This window comes from Nuphar pumila, chromosome 5, assembly GCF_984573655.1.
Source record: "Nuphar pumila chromosome 5, dmNupPumi1.hap1.1, whole genome shotgun sequence".
Classification (NCBI taxonomy): domain Eukaryota; kingdom Viridiplantae; phylum Streptophyta; class Magnoliopsida; order Nymphaeales; family Nymphaeaceae; genus Nuphar; species Nuphar pumila.
In genome coordinates, this window is record NC_143253.1 from 58,676,334 (window position 1) to 58,693,432 (window position 17,099).

General features: G+C 36.0%; 1 pseudogene; it reads left to right on the forward strand.

Annotated features, from left to right (window-relative positions):
• The first annotated feature begins 1,904 nt into the window (after positions 1–1,904).
• On the forward strand, positions 1,905–3,869 carry LOC149837662 (very-long-chain aldehyde decarbonylase GL1-9 pseudogene; annotated as a pseudogene).
• The last annotated feature ends 13,230 nt before the right edge of the window (positions 3,870–17,099 follow it).

The following is a 17,099-nucleotide window of genomic DNA, read 5'->3' on the forward strand; positions in this document are numbered from 1 at the left end:
GAAGAAATTTTCTCAAAATAGTTTTTAAATTCTCAGAAAAATTCCTTTTTGTAAATATTTTTGCAAAAACACAAAAAAATTAGTTTTAACCTTTTCTCACAAAACTTTAGGATTTTATTCTAAAAATACAAAAAAATTGAAAAATAAAGCAAAAAACCAAAAAAAAGGAAAATTTCAAGAAAAATGAATGAGTTTAAACTTTTTTAAGTCGATTTTTGCTAAAAAAAATCATTTTTAAACCATTTTTATGAAAATTTTGTTAAGGGAGCCTCTTTTTGGAAAAACCAAAAATTTTCACAAAATGAACCCTTCTAAAACCTCCCTTTTTCCTCTCTCGCCCAATTTCTCTCAGGGTTCTCCCTCAGAAACCCTAATCGCCTACTTCACGGATGGCTTCCAGCCGCAACAACCTCCATTCCTCCTCAAACCATCCATCGCCTGAAACCCTCCTCCTCCGCTCATCTCTAACTGCTTCCTCTTCCAAAGTTTCCTTTTCTTTCTTTAAAAAGGCACGATGAGGAAACCCTAGGGCATCCAGCTTCTACCTCTCCATGTGCCTCTCCTCCTTCGACGATCGTCTTCACCCCTCCATCTCGACACTTATTTTCCTCTGCTTCTTTCCTCTTTCTCCCCTTTTCCTCTTCTTCTTTCTCTTCTGATTTCTCTGGTTTTTCACTCTTTTGGCTGAAGGAAGCCAATCATCCCGGTAGCAGAACCACAGTAGGAAGCCGACCCCCCCTTCATCCGGATCGCAGAGCCTCGCCTCCCTTCTCTCAATCGAAGATTAGACAAGTAAATTTCCAAGGTAGAACGGAGGAGAAGTTTCCCCCCTCCTCCAGGATTCCAAGCGAACCAGGTAAATGACTCACCTCCCTTTCATTTCTGGTTACCTATCGTATTTGTTCTTAATTTTCATAAAGTTTTCCTTCCTTTTCTTTTATCTTGATTTTCCATGGGAGCTTCGTATTATCACTTTTTTTTCTTTCTCTCACAATTTCTACCTTTTGCATATTTTATTTTGTTCATCGGAGGCAACCCTATACCATTAATCTGCCTATCGCAGCCTCAATGGTACATGTTGCTATAGTGACATCCCTCCTAAAATGTTTACTACATTTGGGGCTACAACAAATCATATGTGTGTTATTTTCCATTAATTTTCTGTTTAAAATCCTGTATATATTGTTCAAATATACTTGATCATCTTTCCAGTATTTTATTTTAGTTCATTTCCTTCTGTTCCTGAGATTTTGTTCATCGCATTTTCACTAAGGGCTGCCATTGTTTTGACTTCAGCAATGTCAAAATCGGCCATCGCATTTTCAGGCCTTACTTTTATCTCAATATGTGTCTTGATTCAATGCATGATTGCAATTCATTCATCGGGTCTAATATAGTTTTCTCTGTGTTTTTTCTTTTTTCCATTTCCTTTGGTTTGTGTTTTCTTCTTTTACATCTGTAGCTTTTTTTTTTTTTTTTACCACCCTCATGTGATCTAAACTTCTCATTTTTCCATTTTTAATTCCTTTGCATCATCACACTCCCATTCGTGGATTGAAGACATAAACCTCAGACCAAACCTGTTACAAAAAAAATAAATAAATTGGGTGTTGAATCCATGCCCAAAACTCGATCAAAGTTCCATTCCAGCGTCAGATTGGGTTTCGATGGAGGAAGCCTCAATCAAGCACTGCACCCACTAACCTATATATGTGGTCTTGGCCACAGATGAATACCCAAAACCCAATTTCTGCAGGACGGACTTTGTGAGTCTGTCTGATCCCCAGCGTCTTCTGTACACACACATCGTCGGTTTCTCTCAGAAGAGAACTATGGTGCTTTGTGAATTCGCCTTCATTTGAAGACACCCACCCTCTCTTTCGGCCTCTTGGAATAGTCCCAGGATGGTGTTTTGGGAGGGGTATGTGAGCGATGAGTCCATGGGGACATTTGCTCCCATTGTGGTCTATTGGCTGTATGCCGGAATGTATCAAATGCTGCCTCTGTTGGATCGGTATCGGATGCACATCAGGAAGGAGGAAGAAGACAAGAACTCGGTGCCACTTTCCTCAGTGATCAAGGGCATCCTTCTTCAGCAGCTGACCCAGACAATCGTTGCTCAGATGCTGTTCTCGGTGACATCAAAAGCAGGTTTCACAGATGACCCAGTGCAACCATGCTATCTTGTCCAGTTATTTCAGATCCTAATAGCTATGTTTGTCATGGATAAATGGCAATATTTTATTCACCAGCTCATGCACCAGAGCAAGTTCTTATACAGTCACATTCACTCACAACACCACAAGTTGGTTGTCCAATATGCAATTGGAGCTCTATACAACCACCCCTTGGGAGGTCTTTTGCTTGACACTTTTGGAAGGGCAATGTCATTTCTATTTTTAGGAATGACTACTCGAACTGCAGTCTTCTTTTTCTGCTTTGTTGTTGTTAAGACAGTTGATGACCATGGTGGACTTTGGTTATCAGGCAATCTATTCCATATGCTTTTCCAGAACAATATTGCCTATCATGACATCCATTATCACCAAGGTATGTCCTGCACTCCCTTAAACATACAGTAACATTCTTTTTCCCTTTTGCATATACTGTAGCATTTTGCTGATGTAAAATAATCTTTCTACAAACATGTTGTGGTCTTTTTACGCTTTGGGATCCTTATACAAATGCAATAATTTTCCTTTTCTTTTACACATGTTATAGCCCTTTTAGTATAGCCTTTTTTTAGTGCAGCATTTCACCGCCCAGTCCCTGTCTGCTACACAGTGATTATATTCACCTGTAGCATCATTTACACCGCCTTCACCGCTACAATTACCTACAACAACCACCACTTCCCACCAGGTTAGGCCCATTTCTATGAGACTGATCACTAGTGGTAGGTCTTGAAGAAAGGAAAAGATTACAATGTGAGGTTTCCTTGTTACTGTGGGTTATAGCTAGCTTTAGGTCACTGTGTTGTCATGTTTTTTTTTTGTCCTATGGTTTGGGTGTCTGCCTTCTTACTGATTGCAGAGAGCAGAGTATTTTTTTTTTTGTGGTCTAGGTAGCATACTGTATCATAGTCGAAGTGGAAAGGAAGCTTTTGTTCAAAAAAAAAATAAAAAAATAAAAAATGAAGTAAATAGTCTGAGTTTGTTAAGATTATCTAGACTGGGGATAATGCTTGATTTACCCCATTTTTTTTTAATACCATTGTTAATCATGGCAACTTGTTAAGGTTGGTTCCTTGTTTCATCATCGTCTTACCACAATATGTACACTCGCTCACTGCACCATACTTATTGCATTATGTTCCATTTCACAGCATCTCTTCACAGCACAACCTTCCCATCAGATCCTCCTTAACATCTCCAATACTCACTATGCATCATTCCTGTACTTACCTCCATTTCCCACACCTCAAGCACAACCATCGTGCTCACTACCTCATCACCACCTGTATATTATCATCGATGCACCACTTATATCTATATATCAGCTCCATTTCATCTCCTATATTGCAGTCATTATTGTCCATTCACATTCACCATCACTGTCAAAACCATCAAGAATTACCTGTCAATGTTGCTGTAAAAATCGCTGGTGACAGGGCCTATGAACTTGCCTGGGCCCTCATGAACTGGTTTCAAAGACCATCAGTCAATTATCCTGCAACCCATGTTGTTCATGCTACAGGTTCAATGACTGCAGCAGGTTTGTTCCTCTGGTTATATGATAACATATGCTCCTTAGTCCTTGTACATATCACCCTAGCCATGCTGTCACCATACAATCTTCAGCTACCAACTTGTTGTGACTCCATACACAGTCCTGTTACACCACCAACATGCTTGTTTCATATAGTTTAGGCTTCATTTCCTCCTGCATTATCCATGGTTGCCATTTGCAGCATTTTTACCATCACAGCATACCAATGCTCAGGCCCAGGCCTCTTCTCTAATGCTTGTATATCTGCTGATTTTTCACATTTGCTGAATCATTATGCGTGTGTATGATATACCATTCACTACAAAGGCAAAATTCTGAATCCCCTTTTCACATGTGACTTTTCATGTGATGTTCTATATTCATATGTCCATATCCATATGTATATATGTATATATATGTATAGGTATATATATGTATATGCATATATATCCATGTATACCTCTATATACTTTCCAAATTGTTAATATACATATATTTACCTATACGTATACACACCCACATATATATGTACGTATGTATTTACATACATATGCCATTTTCCATCCTCTTTACCATACATATATTTTCATCATTTGATTTCCATATATATATACATATGATTTTCCTTTTCTTTTCATTACTAACCTGGTTGTTTTGCAGGAAATATGGAAAAGATATCATTACTTGGGGTTGTGCATTTGATTTTATCCATTGTAATAGTTAGATTGGAATGAGAATTTATATTTCCTGCTTTAGGTAGAATGAATGAACATTGTGAATATCATGAATTGTTTGTTTTCATACATTTTTCTTTATTTCTCAAAATGCTCACAATGGTGTGTTAAGAAACTCGGTTTTGATGTCACATAATATGATACACTGTCTCATTTGATTTTATATGATATGATAATATGTCCCCTTGAAATAATGTTATATTATGACTGAATATGTTTTGCCATAAATCTAACGAGTATTTGATGCAAGGATATCTCACCCAATAAGGATGGAGACTTCATGTTCAAGTACAACTATGGTGCAATCATACTCCTTGAAGAAAAAGCTTGATGAGCCATGCATTCCTAAAGTTCAAATGAAGAGATCGGCTACCTCAAGATGAAGACTTTTTTCTTCTTTAGAGTCATATGTAACAGAACCTTCAGGAACTTGCATATTGCATATTACATACTCATTCATAAACACTATATCATAAAAGTATACGATAGTTTCAAAAAGCTCCTTTTTGAAAACCAATAATTGTACCTTCTTATAACCTTTTATGAAAAAGATATTTTGTCATGTAATAATTGTACCTTACACTATATATAAGACAACATGAAAAAAGGAATGTAGGAAAAAGACAAAAACATAAAATCGGCTACATGGAGAAAACAAATATAATATGTTTTTGAAAAGACTCTAGTTTCCCTCTTTAAAGAAATATTTTTAATATAAGAAGAAGACAAAAACATAAAATCGACTACAAAAGAAAAACAAATAAAATATGTTTTAAAAAGACTTTAGTTACCTTCTTTAAAGAAATGTTTTTTAATATAAGAAGAAGACAAAAACATAAATCGGCTACACAAAAGAAAAACAAATAAAATATGTTTTTGAAAGAACTCTAGTTACTTTTTTCATAACCATAGAATGTCGACTTACTTGAAGTCATCATTCTCTTTACAAAGCATTAAATGCCTCCTGTAACAAATCCTTGTTAATATCCTTCTCAAAGAATGTCGACCTTCTTTTGGTCCTCATTCTCTCTGGAGACTTTGAAATACACAACATAAATAAAACACTTGACATGACTATGTACAAATAAATATCTGAAAGCACTCATTGTACTTACACTCATTTAAAGCAAAGAAGTACTAATGTACCTCAAATCATTAATTAGAATAAAGACAAAACTACAACCCAACGTTCAATGTACTATTGTAAGAAATAGACTTTTTACATAAAATATGTATTACCTAAAATATTACAACGACTAGTGTACCCTCTATTCTACTTTTATGGAAAAAGGCATTCTCGAATTTATCTAAAAGATATTTTTTGAAATGACATAACATTTCACATTTCAAAAAGTTACAATTCCAAAAATGTAACGACTACTTTTTAAAAGCTATATAAACACACTCAAATAAACTATTCAAACATGGAATGGAATAGACGTGTGAGCTTACAACGAGAAAAATTTCTATTCGATATTTGAAAAGAGAGCCTTGAAAAAGAAAGAGAAAAAGGAAAGAAAGAAAAGAGAAAAAGTCAAGTCCAGCTCTTTGACAAAGAGTATCCTCTGAGTGACAAACAGAACATTCTGAGAATCCTTTATTCGTGCATTCATATCATTCTGAAGGTTCTATAGGAAGTATTGTAACTCTGTTATTCACTGTATTCCTTCTTTGTTGAAAGAAGTAGACCTCTGTGAAAGAGGGTGTTGCCCTTCTCTGTTGAGAGAAGAAGACCTCTGTGAAAGAGGGTGTTGCCCTTCTCTGTTGAGAGAAGAAGACCTTTATGAAAGAGGGTGTTGTCCTTCTCTGTTGAGAGAAGAAGACCTCTGAGGAAGAGGGTGTTGTACTATTTATCTGGTGACTCGGATGTTATAGTGGAAAGCTCAAGTGGTTTGCTTGGGGACTGGATGTAGGTCTGGATACTGACCGAACCAGTATAAATTCTGTGTTTTATGTGTTGTGCCTTATTGCTTAATTATTTTATTTTATCGATCATTATCAAATTTCACTATTCACCCTCCCCCCCTCTAGTGGAATTTCATTTGGTATCAGAGCAGGTTTGCTGGTTTCGACGTAACAAGTCTTCCAGCACAAATGACATCTACTTCCTATGCTCGTGATATTGAAGGTCAACACGCATCTCGTCCTCCTTTCTTCAATGGCTCCTACTATGGATACTAGAAGTGCAGAATGACTATATTTCTCAAATCCATAGATTTTGCTGTATGGAAAATTGTTGAGCATCCATACACATCTCCATCCGCAGACTATAGCTTATGGTCTGATGAAGAAAAGAAAATGGCAAACCTAAATGCAAAGGCTATGAATGCCTTATATTGTGTCATTGATCAAAACGAATTCAATAGAATATCTATATGTGAATCTGCATATGATATTTGGCATTCTTTGGAAGTTATTCATGAAGGAACCAACAAAGTGAAAAAAGCCAAAATTTCATCTCTTGTTAGAAAATATGAGTTGTTCAAAATGAACAAAGATGAACCCCTCACAGAGATGTTTACCAGATTCACCAACGATCTGAAATCTCTGGGTGTAACATATTCTCAGACTGAAAAGGTGAAGAAAATCTTGAGATCTCTCACAACTGATTAGGAGAAAAAGACTACTGCTATTGAAGAAGCTCAAGATTTATCTAAGCTTACTTTGGACGACTTAATAGGCAATCTTATGGCCTATGAAGTCCACATGAAAGAAAGAAGGGAAGAAGAGCAACCAGTAAAGAAAACTCTAGCTTTCCCAGCCCTATCTGAGAATGAAGACTCAAATAAAGAATCAGAAATTGCGCTACTTACCAGAAAATTCCAGCGCTTCATGAGAAGGAACCGGCTTCCAAACAGGCACAAGGAAAGAAAAGATCCTAAAGAAGATCCCATGTGCTTTCAGTGTAATAACCCAGGCCACTTAAAACGTGACTGTCCCCTTCTTAAAAGAAAGTCCAAGACTGAGGAACCAAAGAAGAGGTTCTTCAAGAAAAAGGCTCTGCATGCTCAATGGGATGATTCAGAACCATCCACTAGTGAAGAGTCAAGTGATGATGAAGCCGAAACTGCAAATATGTGCTTCATGGCAAACGAAAGTTCGGTAAGTGAAATCTCTGATTTTTCCTTTGAAGAACTTCTAGATGCTTTTCAAGAACTATTTGAAGAATCTAGAAAATTGAGTTTCAAAAATAAAGATTTAAAATCTGAAAATTTAAAGCTTTCCCAAGAGAATGAAAAACTCAGCAGTGAAAATTCCGAGTTGAAAAAGGAAAGTCGTATGCTTATGTCTGAAATTTCTTCTACTAGCTCCAAAACTAAAAATATGCAAATAGAAATTTCAGAGCTAAAAGGTAAAACTGAGAACCTCATGAAAACGGTTTTCAAGTTTACTAAAGGTAAAGAGAACTTGGATAAACTCTTATCCTCTCAGAAGGTCTGTTTTTACAAGAATGGTATTGGCTACTCTCATTTCAAAAAACCTTCTTGTATGAATCAAAAGACCACGTTTGTGAAAAGTTCATCTGAACCAAATAAGGAGTATTATAATGATAATCTTTTTAACTCCTCTAAAGATATAGACAAACCCAAATCCAAATGGATATGGGTTCCAAAGTCTAACAAAAAAGGACCCAATTGGGTACCAAAAAGGAGATTTACTTAATGTTTTGCAGGCTCCAAAGAAGAACAGATGGATACTGGATAGTGGATGTTCAAAGCACATGACAGGACATCCAGACCTTTTTGCTGTTCTTCATCATAAAGAAGGAGGAACCGTCACCTTTGGAGATAACAACAAATGTTTGATAATTGGTATTGGAAATATTGGTAACATAGATAAGCCTCTTATCAAAGACGTTCTCCTTGTTAAAGGCTTAAAACATAACCTACTAAGTATCTGTCAAATGTGTGACACAGGTTATAATGTTAGCTTTAATCATGATGCATGCCTCATAGCAGACACCAATGAAAACATCATCTTAAAAGGTATAAGAAAGAATAATATATATGAACTATACCTAGAAAACATCACAGAACATTGTCTTATAGCTAATAATGACTCTCAACATTTATGGCACTTAAGAATGGGTCATGTAAATTCTAAATACATGTCTAAATTAGCTAAAAATAAGTTAGTACGTGGGTTACCCAAAATTTCTTTTAAAAAGGATTACTTTTGTGATGCATGTCAATTAGGAAAATTATCAAAATCATCTTTCAAATAAAAAAATATCATTTCAAGTAAGAGACCTTTAGAGCTTCTCCACCTAGATCTTTTTGGTCCTTCTAGAGTAGCTAGTCATAATCACAATAAATACGTTTTTGTTATTGTAGATGACTACTCAAGATTTACTTGGGTAATATTTTTGAAAAACAAAAGTGACACGTTTTGTCAATTTGAAATCTTATGTAAAAAATTACAAAACGAAAAATCTTGTTCTATTGTTAAAATCCGTAGTGACCATGGAGGAGAATTTGAAAATGAACTTTTTGAAATTTTTTGTAACTTGCATGGTATTTCTCATAACTTTGCCTTTCCTAGAGCTGCACCTCAAAATGGTGTAGTAGAAAGAAAGAATAGAACCCTTCAGGAATCTGCCAGGACTATGCTCCAACACAATAATTTTGCAAAATCTTTTTGGGCAGAAGCTGTTAATATTGCATGCTACATAACAAATAGAGTTCTCATTAGACCCTTATTAAATAAAACTCCCTATGAACTATTCTATGACAGAACTCCAAGAATAGACTATTTCAAAGTCTTTGGATGTAAATGCTTTATCCTAAACACAAAAGATAGCCTAGATAAGTTTGATGCTAAATCTGTCGAAGGCATATTCTTAGGATATTCAAGTCATAGTAAAGCATACAGAGTTTTCAATAAGAGTCATAATACTATTGAAGAATCTATGCATGTTAGTTTTTGTGAATCTATTGATTAATCTGTTCATATACAAACTAATGATGATGATGTTGAAAGTACAAATTTATTTTTAGATAACATAGCTAAGTCTAATGAAGATGATCATCAAAGAACCTTTGTCGATATCAAAGATCATCCTCAAAAGCAGATTTTAGGAGAACTAACAAAGGGGTTCAAACTAGAGCTCAGCTAGAACGAATTGCAAACATGGCATTCATTTCTCAACTTGAACCAAAGAAGATTGATGAAGCCATCATTGATGAGTTCTGGATGCTAGCCATGACTGAAGAACTGAATCAATTCCAAAGAAATGATGTTTGGGATCTTTTACCTAGACCAAAGGATCATCCAATCATTGGGACAAGATTGATCTTCAGAAACAAGCTAGACGAAGCAGGTAATGTTATAAGAAACAAGGCAAGACTAGTAGCTCAAGGATACAACCAGGAGGAAGGTATTGATTTTGATGAAACATTTGCTCCTGTTGCTAGACTTGAATCTATTAGAATGCTCTTAGAATATGCAAGCTATATGGATTTCAAATTATATCAAATGGATGTTAAAAGTGCTTTCTTAAATGGTTTTATAAATGAAGAAGTTTATGTAAAACAACCTCCAGGATTTGAAAATGAACAATACCCAGATCATGTTTTTAAACTCAAACGTGCTTTATATGGTTTAAAACAAGCACCTTGTGCTTGGTATGATAGGCTTAAAACTTTTTTATTAAAAACTGGTTTTTCTGTTGGCAAAGCAGATTCTACATTATTTGTTAAAGTAGTGAATAATCATACCCTAATTGTTCAAATATATGTCGACGACATCATCTTTGGATCTTCTAACAACACTCTTTGTGAAGATTTTTCTAAGTCCATGCAGAAAGAATTTGAAATGAGCATGATGGGAGAACTCACCTACTTTCTTGGACTGCATATCAAGCAAACCAAGGATGGAGTTTTCATCAATCAATCTAAGTATGCTCGTGAACTTCTGAAGAGGTTCAACATGAACTCAACTGCTTCAAAATCTACTCCTATGAGCACTACTACTGTTTTGGACAAAGATGAAGATGGTAAGTCTGTTGATACAAAGGTATACCGAGGTATGATAGGATCACTTCTTTATTTAATTGCTAGCCGTCCAGATATTATGTTCAGTGTTTGCTTGTGTGCTAGATTTCAGTCAAATCCAAAAGAATCACATCTTAAAGCTGTAAAAAGAATAATGAGATATTTAAAAGACAGTTAATTTTGGATTATTCTATTCAAAATCCTCTACATTTGATCTAATCTCATACAGCGATGCTGACTTAGCTGGAAGTAAATCTGACAGAAAAAGCACAAGTGGAACATGTCATATGCTAGGGCACTCACTAGTATCATGGTTCAGTAAGAAACAAAACTGTGTATCCTTATCAACTACTGAAGCCGAATACATTGCCGCTAGCCTAGCCTGTACACAAGTCATCTGGATGAATGTGATCATCGCAAAATTTTCCTCTCGTAATATTCTCTCTCTTCCTTCTCTTTTCCTTTCCAACCTCTTATTTTCCTCCTTTTTGAAGGGAGAAAAGATAAAAGAACGGAAAAGAAAGAGAGGAGAGAAAAGAAAGAAGAGAAGGGAAGAGGAAATCTTTTGTGGCTCTCACTTGACCTTAATTTTGAAAATATTTTGAAATAACTCGCCTCCGATTTTGAAATATTTACAGGAAAATCGGGAGACGCGATCCGCTCGTCGGTACGAGGTTTGACCGTTCCTGGCGCCTTTACCAGGGTTAATCGAACCAAGGGTCGAATTTTATGCCTTTTGCTTTGCAAAGATTTTATCTAAGTTTTTATCCTAAGCCTAAATGCACAATGAATCATGCTTGTGCAAATGCAAAGATGTATGCTCTTTTTGAAAATATTTTTGAAGAGTTTCTAGGTGAGTCTGATAAAGTGAAGAAATGATTTCTATCTTAGAACTTGAGATTGAAGTTCTAAGTTTTTAGAATAGTCAAGAGCTTGGGAAAATAAATCTGGAATTTGGAAATTGATTTTGAAGTTTTAAGATAAAAGAGAATGAAGGAAATTTTTCAAAGTCATAAATGGACTTTGAATTTAGAATTTTGAACTTGGACGAATATCTGAAATGGAATTGAATTCCACTTTTGAATATGGGAAATCTAAAGAAATTGAGAAATGAGGTTTGTAAAAGTTGGATTTTCAAGATGGAATCTGAATCCAAGTTCTGGATAGAGTTTTGAATTGATTTTTAGGATTCGAAATAGGGACTTGGTTTGAATGAAATGGAATTGGCTTTAAGAATTGGAGTTTTGGATTTTTGGAATTTTGAAGGGAATTGGATTCAAGATGTGGAATCCAAGAAGGTATTTAGATTTGAAATCTGAGATCCAAGATAGAGTTGGACCCTGGATCCTAAGACGGAATTGGATCTGAAGTTTGAGATCCAGAATAGAATTGGGTTCTGGATCCTAGAGTGGATTTGGATCTGAAGTCTGAGATCCAATGTAGGATTGGATTCTAGATCCTAAAAATTGGATTTTTGATCTGAATCTGAGACCCAAAGTAGGGTTGGATTCTGGATTCTAAGATGGAATTGGATCTGAATGGTATAACGAGGATCTGGATCCTTGATGAAATTCGGATCTGTGATTGGAGATCCAAAGTGGAATAAAAGTTTGGATGGAATTCGGATCTGTGATGGGAGATCCAAAGTGGAATGGAGTTCTACACTTGGAAATCTGGGTCCAAGTTTGAGACTAGGATTTTGGTTTTTGAAAAGTCCAAATGGGACTTTTGAAGATGGATCTGGGTTTTGAAAACCCAGATTTGAACTTAGGAATGTTTGGATTTGAGATTCAAAGTCAATCTCAACTTTGATTAAAAATTTGAAGAAAACTTGTTTTTGAATCAGAGGATGAGTAAGAAATTTCAAAGTTAAATTGAACTTTGAAATCAGATTTTGAATTGAGTTGGGATTTTGGAATTTCAAAATTGATTTTGAGAATTTGAATTTTATAAATGAACTCCAAAGTCAATCTGGACTCTGAATTTGGAGCTTGAATTGGAATGAATCAAGAATATACAGATTGAATTTTGAAATTTCAAAGTCAATTTGGACTTTGAACTTGGAATTTAAATCTTTAAACTATAGACTTAAGGAAGATATTTGAGATCACTTGGATTTTGGAAAAAGAATTTTGAAAAATATGATGTAATTCTATTCTATATGATGAATGAATTTGAATAAGTTTGAAATTGGAATTTGAAAAGCTATTTCATTCTTTAAATGAATTTAAAATAAGATTAAAAATATAATGCATCCTTGACTATGGTCATTGAATGTATTATATGATAATCTATATTTAAATTCAAAAGAAGAATAAAACACATTTTTGTGCTTTTATAGAATTTAAAATGAAATTAACCCTCAATATACCTTGACTATGGCCATTGGTATATATTTTGAGTTAATTTTAAGTTAAATTCTGATAAAAGAAAAAAATATTTTGAGAAAATATGATGGATTTTGAAAGTGGATCCAATGTTATTTCGTAAAAGATAAGAATTCTAAGTTTTGTTTACACCCCGACTATGGCCGTTGATGTAAATCGTCAACTTAGAATTAACTTACCTCTTACGAAATGATGCACGTGCCATTCGTGTTTCACCATTGTAGGGATTTTGAGAAATACAGGAAAAATGCATGGAATAAACAATTCATGGTATTCTATGATGCTCATCCATTCTACCTAAAGCGAGGAATGTAAATTTTCATTAAAGCCTAGCTATTACAACTCATAAAATCAAATTTACAACTTCAAATAATGACAACTTTACCCACATATATCCTGCAAAACCACCAGTTTCAGTAAGGAAAAGAAAAGGAAAATCACATCAAATGGTGAAAAGATATGTATGGTAAAAGGGATTGGAAAAGATATCTATATACTTACATACATGTATTGGTGTATTCACATAAATGTACATATCTATGTATAGGCATATATATACATGTAGGGGTATATTTAATGGAGAAATGTACTGAGGGACAGATTATGTCAAGGTTGTTGCAAGCAAACCCTTTTAGTAATGAAGACAGTTTGTGATGGGAAAAGGGGAGGTACATGGTGTTGGAAAATGTGAATTTATAGATGCAGCAGTGAAGGTTTTCATTTCAGCTGGTGGAAGAATGCTGATGATGGATTAAGAATAAGGTTAATGTAGATGCACAGAAATTCTGTGTAGCAGGAAGGCTGCAAATCATATTGACAAAGGTAGCAGTAGTATGTGGGAGTGCCGACACTGTGGCCCAACTGCTGTATAAGTCAAGCAGTGAAATGGAAAGAGTTTAAGGTGGTTGGTGGTAGTGTTGGTGGTGAGACAAATGAATATGGGCGCAGCATGTTGCAGTATTGAGTATTAGCATACAGATATACATGAAAATCCATCTCCCGTTCATGACTTCTTCCAGACTCACTTGACAGCATCAGGCTCCCTTGAAGCATAAACAAGAACCCTTCAACATCATTTGGGATAATGTAGATTTTGGATTCACTGTCTCTTGTGGCCAAATATATTACGAAGTGTGCATCCATAATTTAGGAAATCAAATAAAATCCCAATGTGTTAATCCAAGGAGAACTAAAGCTAAACTTTCAGGAGTTATCCTAACACATTTTTCTTATACACCCTGTTTGTGAAATATGGTAGATCTGGGAGGTAGTGGGGACGAGTTGGTAGTTGTATAACAGTGTAAGAGAAATAACGGATACCTGAAACTATGTGTGTGCTGTTACGCAGGAAAGGGAGGTGATATATTAGATAGCAGGTATAACGCATGATGCTGCAAAAGAAACTACAACACTTTTCTAACTACCAAATCAATGAGCATAAATAATTTTGATGCAGGCAAGTATAGTAATGCTGGATGATTATTGTATGATAGTAAAGGGGATGCAGGGAATCAAGGAAATATCATTAAAACACATTAATACAGTAAACCAGGAAGACTTCGTTACAGCAACTATGGTTTTTTTTTTTTAGCAGCAACATGGTGATTTGTTAAAAAACTGATAGAAAATTGATTCTTCTGTAAACCGAATTCTGTAATAGCAACAGGTTATATCCAGTTTGACCAGCTTGTCCCAGCCCTAAAGAGCCACATCTAATGTCTTACATTACCCTTAAACATTTTCCGATGCAGCTGCTGCTTAACTACATATCAGAGTCTTGGAGAAGACTTGCTCTGTTTTATCCTGATAATAGGATCAGCACCCCTGCAACTAGACTGTAGACAAAAATTGCTCTATAGGAGCATCAGACATAATGGAATATACCTCCCTAACTACCTTTGGAACACTCAGGACCATGGAGATTTTCGAACTCCTTGTTATTTATCCTTATTGGATCATTTGATATTGACACCAGCATGATAGAAAGCACAAAGGGAACAGACTCTCAATAGAAAGGCTAACTCAAACTTGCAGGTACTGAAATTATGTGAAGCTATGATCTAAGAGGGCTTCTGAAAGGGGCCTAGAGCTTCTGAACTGGTAAACTAGCCAAACTTGCTGCATAAAGTAGACAGTGGAAGAACTTAAAATGCAGGATCATGAAGACACATGAAATGCCGTATGGATAGGAAATTTCATATATATGAAATATAGAAAGGATGAGCAGGGCTTATAAGTGATGTTCTGCTGAGTTGAAAACATATAAACACGAAAGGAAAAAAAAGTATATCTACATGATGTAAAGGTGCATGCAACAATGTAAAAACAGTGATTCCAATGGATCAAGTGCACAACACAATATGATGCAATCAGAAATTCATTAGACCGAGATGTTAAGATGAATGTACACCAGAACAATCAGGAGCCCTGGATGAAGTAGAATGCATCAACAGGCTGCCAATACACTTGAATATACCACAGGTGGAACACCCGAAACGTATCGAGGATAAGAGATCTGACTACCGATTAACGCTATGAGACGTCAATAAGAGGTAATGAGGGGAACAAAAGCGTAATCTGAAAGTGAATGAGGGAAGCATATAGCAGTTTACCAATAATCATGCGTCAATGAGGATAGCCTCCAAACTTGCTAAACAACAGGGACTGAGCACAGGCTAAAAAAAAAAAAATTGTAAAACGGTAAGAAATGTTGGGATTCCTCATCCCGTCAATGTTGCATGTCTGTAAATAGGATTTGCTAATGAGCAAACCAAGGTTACAGGAATGCTTTTTTTTTTTTACAGGGGATATCTTTGGCAGAGAGAAATAGACGATACGAAAGAAGGAGGAAGACGAACCACTTACCTTTGGCGTACTGGTGATTCTGAAGGAGGGAGCGGACGTCTCCTTTGAGGGGAAGGCGATCAAAGAGAGAGGCGGGGGGCACTCCTTTCTTGAAGAGAGTGGACACTCCAGCAGAAAGGTCGATGAAGGTGGATGATGGGTATCTCCTGTAGTGGCAGAAGTTCTAAGAAAGTTGCGGTTGATCGGATGGCGCTGCTTCTTCTCTCGCTGCCGGAAGGTCTGATTTCTCTCAATCGGGTACTCAAAATGAAGAAGGGGAACGAATGATTCGAGAAGATGGATGGGATCGATGATGGATTTTGCCGGGCAACTCGATGGAGATGGATGGTAGTGGACCTTTGCAGAGAGAACTCGATCGATAATGGGTAAAAGAAAAGCGCTCGTGCCGAAAGATCGATCTCCCCAAAAAAAAAGAAGTAATGCCCCTCTCCATAGAAGACGGAGTCCTCTTCTTAAGGAGGGCGTGGAAGGCTCCCAAAGGTGGTTCGTTGGAGATGGAAGGTGGCGATAAAGGTATACCGTTTCGTGATGGAGGGTGGATGGAGGATGAGCGTGGAGATCGCACATGGGGGGGGGAACGGCCGGCCATGGAGGGAGACGAGAGGTGTGCGGCTGGAGGCAGTTTCGGGAGGGGCGGTTGCGCCTCCTTCCCCCTCTTCTTCCTTACGAAGGGTAAAAGAAAAACACTAAAAGGGTTTTTCAAAGACCCCCCCCTTTCAACTTTCAAATTTTCACAAAAGAGGGCTTCGGAGGTCTTTAGCGAAAATTATTTTTCAAAAAGGCTCAAAACCATTTTGTTTTTCTCAAAATCTTTCCATTTTTTTTTTTTGGTTTTTGGTGTTATTTTTCTATTTTTTTTGCATTTTCAGGTAAAAATCCTAAGATTTGGGAGAAAACAAAGATTAAAACTAATTTTTTTGTGTTTTTGCAAAATATCTACAAAGAAAATTTTTTCTGAGAATTTTAAGGCTATTTTTGGGGAAATTTCTTCAGAAAATGCGTTTGGATCCAGATTTTGAAGAAATATAGATTTAAAATACTGGATTCGGATCCGGAATTAATTTTGAATATAGCCATATGGAATTTAATTCAGAAAATCTGAAGAATTTACTGAAATTTAGCTTTGGTTTTCTCATAAAAATGGAACCGGGGGCAAAAGGGTCATTTTTACAAAACTTTGAAAAATTTGGGGTGTTCACAGATGCCCCTCTTTGTTACTAAGCCGGTTGGGAGCCGAGCTTAGTGGCAAAGACAACACTCCAAATTTTGAAAATGCCCCAGTTAGCAGATCTGAACTGGGTGTGGAAGAATTATTTTGAAAATATGGCTTTTCAGGTTTCAACCTTATCCTGAATGGGTTTGGGGGGACGAAATCCTCGAAGACAATGTAATCAAACAATAGAAATGAGGAA